This window comes from Marmota marmota, unplaced genomic scaffold (assembly GCF_001458135.2).
Source record: "Marmota marmota marmota unplaced genomic scaffold, marMar, whole genome shotgun sequence".
Lineage (NCBI taxonomy): Eukaryota > Metazoa > Chordata > Mammalia > Rodentia > Sciuridae > Marmota > Marmota marmota.
In genome coordinates, this window is record NW_026000093.1 from 15075431 (window position 1) to 15080085 (window position 4655).

The window sequence follows — 4655 nt, forward strand, 5'->3', positions numbered from 1 at the left end:
GGAGCTGGTGCGCGCGTCGGTCCCGGTGTTGCCGGCAGCCCTCTCCCCTTCTTTCTTTTTCTTTTTCGCCTTCCCCCGCGCTCGCCGCCTCCTCTTCTTTTTCTTTTTCGTCTCCAGCCGATGGTGCTGGCTGCTGGGGCTCACCATGGGCCGCGGCCCCGCATGGTGGGAGGGTGGGAGCAGAGGGAGTGGAGCCGCCGCCGCCGCCGCCGCCGCTCTGAGCCCAGCCCCGCGCCTCCTCTCCGCACCGTTTATCTTGCTTGGATTCACCTTCAAGAGATTTCCGGACCCATCAACCAGCCGCCGCCACAGACGGGGGAGTCTTTTACATCATTATCTCTGAGTAGGTTATTATGAAGAAGACTCGCCTGTTGGGACAGCGCTTTCTACCCAATCAGGTTAACGTTTTAATTAATAGGATTAAAACGGTAACAAACAATCGCAGGCGCTATCTGGCCGCGAGTCTGAATAGTTTCATTTCCCAGGTCTGAAGACAGGCAGCAGCTAGAGCTTTATAAAAGGCGCCTGCTCCATTATTCTGCCTGCCATCTGTATACACAGCTTAGCGCATATGTTTGCAAGGCGCTGGGTCCTGTTAGTAACCCAACAACTGCCTTTAGCTTGACATGTGTGGCGACTTTCACTCATCAATGAGCACACTAAAAGCCCTACTTAGAGCCGAGGATGTTCTTTGCTCCTTCAGCAAATTGTAGATCGGCTGAGAAGCCTGGGAGTCCCATGGAAAGCAGACGCCCCCACCCACCGCACCCCACCCCCACTGCCCTTCCCTTACCACTGCTGTTTCAGCTTGTGCTAAATTACCCTTTCAGGCGAGAATTATACTCCACCCCTGTTCATAGGATGTCTCAGGTCTGGATTTGGAAATGGGACTTTCCAGGGGGAAGGTGGTGTCCCAGCAGGCTTGTCCAAAATTCGCTCTAGATTTTCAGCTAGTAAGAGAGCAAAGCAATCGTCCTCCCCACCCCCCAACACTCTTCCTTTTTTCCACACCCCTCCACTGCCCAGTTCCTACCCGGATTGAAAAAAATTAAAAAAGCAAAACGAAGAATAAAATTGATTATATGCAGCTCATTTGATTTTTTTTTTTTAAAGGAAGGGGTAGCCGGTGTGCTTATACAAGGATACCCAAATAACTGATGTGGTGATGGTAACTATAAAACACACTATTTTCTAAACAGGAAGAAACTGGTGTCTCAAACTTTCCTCAAGATTAAAATCCAGTTGCTTTACAAGAGTCAATACTAAGAGTTAGATCCTCTCACACACCAAGTGTGGGCACTTGTGCATATTTATTTAACCGGAACTGGAACTGCCACATCTAGGTTAACTGTTCAGGGACATCTGGATCTGTCTAGGTTGTTCTTGGAGGGTGAGTTAAGGGAAGAACTGTGAAAACAAGTGCTTCTCTCCGGATGGGAAATGGTACACTAGGTCCTCTTGCTTCAGAGCTGAGCCTTTAGGAGCACATGGTATTGAGCAGCCGGTTTTCATCCTTATGACATAAGTAAAAACAATATTTCCCAACACCTCCAATAATTCTTTCTTATGTGGCAGAATTACTGAAGGCTGTGCAGTTTTGGGTTTCTCTGGTTTCATTAAAAACCTTTTAATTGTGGCTTTCAGAGTTGGCCCCAGGTGTTGGACTCTTTTCATTACATTTTGCTCTAATGTGATGAAATTCTAATTCTCTCCTTACCATATGGTTAAATTTCCCCACTGAGAATTAGTTGAAAAAGGAGAAATAATCTATTAATCTCTGTAATAGATTCACAAATGAGGTTCACCACAGAACCTGTTTTTGAATGGTAATATCAGAACAGTTGGGAGCCTTATTTCATAATGGAAGGGTGAGGGTGACACAAAAATGTCTGCATTTTCACCTGGAAAGGATGAAAAAGGGCCCAGCCAGCGCTATCTTTACAAAATAATTGCTTGAGATCTCATCTTCCAGGGACAGAAACACAGCCCCCTGCTTAGATCCACTCAGTCCTTGGTTACCTAAGCTCCTTCGGATGTACTGGAACTCAGAGGCTGAGAAGGCCTTCGGACTGCTGGAGGCTCTATTGCCTGGCCCAAACCCACGCCTGTGAAAGCTTGAGCCTGGCCACGTGTCTCGCTGGGGACCTAAAGGCTAGTTTGCGTGCAGGGCGGTCTCAAGCTCAGGGCTGGCCTCCCTCATTCCCTTCCCCGGCGCTAGCAGCTGTTAACCTCTCCCTTTAGGAAGCTAAAGCACGCTACTGTTATTGTTTTTTCAATTAGCTTTGTTTTCACTGGGATCATAAACGAAGTTTCTCTGTAAACATAGGTGGATCGTGTTTGCCTAGAATCCTAACATCTCAAAGTTCTCGGGCTACTTATAGAATGATGGAAGCTAACACCTTTAAGGCTTTGGGTAGGGTGGCTACACGTCCCCTGATGTCTGACTTAAATGTCCATTCAGCCTGCCCTTTCCTGTGGTCCAAAACTTTGCCCTGGACGCCTGGATTCATGTGGGTCTCGCAGTGGCCACTTGAAGCGCGTAGGGTCAACCGTTCCCGGGCGTGGTGATAGCGCCGTCTTAGCGGTAGGTGCCTTGCGGTCCTGTACTCTGCAGAGCCCAAGTGTGGGAAAGGCGCTGCGTGCGGGTGTTAGACCCCGGACCCTCACCGGATCTTGCTTTTTTCGCAAGAATCTAGTAGCTCTACACCCAAAGGCATCTATTGTCCCTTCCCGGATCCCACCTCCACGACTTCCCACCACCACCTTCCTCTTCCCAAACTTCTGGAACAAACTTTTGTGCAACTTTATTTCACTCAGTAGAAGGCAAAATCCTCTTTCTTTTGCGGTTCAAGAAAATCCCCCTAGTCTCCTCGGAGGAGGTGGCTGCTTAATAGTCACTAGAAACTTTGCTTTGGGAAACGGCGAGAGAATTTATAGAAGCTCTAAAAGCGGTCCTTATAACAACCGCCGGGGAATGGTCTTTGAGGTTTATGCACTCGTAAACTTTTGCTGATTGCTTCTGGGAAGTTGTCAGGCACTTAACACTGCATTTATCTTACAGGGCAATGAAAACACATCTGCCCGGTGTCTCGTTACCTGGTTTAATCGTCGCCAACTCTGAGTCACTGTCTCAGCTCCCTCTCCTCATTTGGGTGGGATCCCGCAAGCGGGTTTCAGGCTCCAAGGAGGGGGTGACCTCAGCTGCTCACTTAGTGCCCCCTGGCCGCAGGAAATCGAGAAATGCGTGCGCTTGAACTTTGTTCCCTCAAGAACTGGGGAAAGAGCCAGGGCTACGGAGAGAATTGGCAAGTTGGAAAGGTGACAAAAGGAAAGTCTAAATAAAAGCCTTGTTGCAAGGGCAATGAGGGTAAGAAATCACCCACAGCGAAATCTCCTGGCCCATAGATGACCCCTTAAAGTGGAGCATCAGAAGGGAAATACTGACTCTACAGTTTCAGAGAGGAACACTGCGAAGTAATGCAATACTGAAGTAGTCAAAGGATAGGAGATGTGAAAAATTCCTCCTCTTTGCCCGCAGCAGGGTGGGGCAGCTCTGATCACTCACTTGGGGGAACACCCAACTGGATTGATTGACTCACTGAGGCCAGTTGGCGAACACATCAGCATTTTTGGTCGAGTGCTGGATAGCAAATATACATACACTAGAGGACGTTGAGTAAAGACGAATACAGTTTTGTTACTGCGGAAAGAAACACACCTGCGGCTTTGAAAGGATTCTAAAATATTCATCAAACAGCGCAGCATTGTAATTAGAAAATTAAGGTGAAGACCAAAGAAGATTTTAGGTTATAATCAACTTTCCTAGTGATCATCCTAATATTTTCTTGAAATTTGAAATAGGGTCCCAAATAAAATTAGAGCAGAACAAAAACTATCTTGAAATCCCCAAAACAGGAGTTCCTCTTTGTTATTTCTACAGCTCTGATAGACAGTCTATTGCTTATCTAGATAAAACAGGAGAAGCCTGAATTTGGGTAGCTATGTGTGGCTGAGAAGGAGAACTTTGTGTGCGTGTGTCTCAATTTTTCTATTTCAGAAGACTTTAAAAAATAAAAACAAAGTTTGGCAGAAATAACCTCAACTTTAGATTGGGGGATGCTCTGAAAAAGCGAATTCTCCGAGAGCGGTGGGGATTGTCTTCTGGCTGAAAAAGTATAGCAGAAAAGGTCCAGTCTGACTAATAATGTCTGAGATCCGGGAGAGATCCTCTGTGAGAAACCTCCCCAGCTGGTGGTACGGTTTCCGAGGCCTCTCCTGCGGTGTCCAACGCGATGAATGGGGGCGCTCCCACACGGCTGGAGGCCCAGGCACTCTTGGTCGCCCTCAAAGCCCAGTCAGAGAAACGTTGACTTTGAAGTTGCCTTTGCCTTGCCCACTCTGCACAGTCTGGTGGCTCCTGGGTCAGCTTAAAACTTGAGGGTCTGAGGCAGCTGGGTCTGGGGTTCATCATCCTGATCCCCTGCCAGGTTTAGGAGGGTGGATTTACCTGGTGATGGAAAGAATCAAGCCGATCTCATTCTCGAGGTCAAATTTTCAGCTTTATTTTGTCATATTTTCCCATCCTACTTGTAAGTCCTGTAAAGCTCACTACAAAAGAAAGACTGGTCCATGCATATGGGGGGGGGGGGGAATGG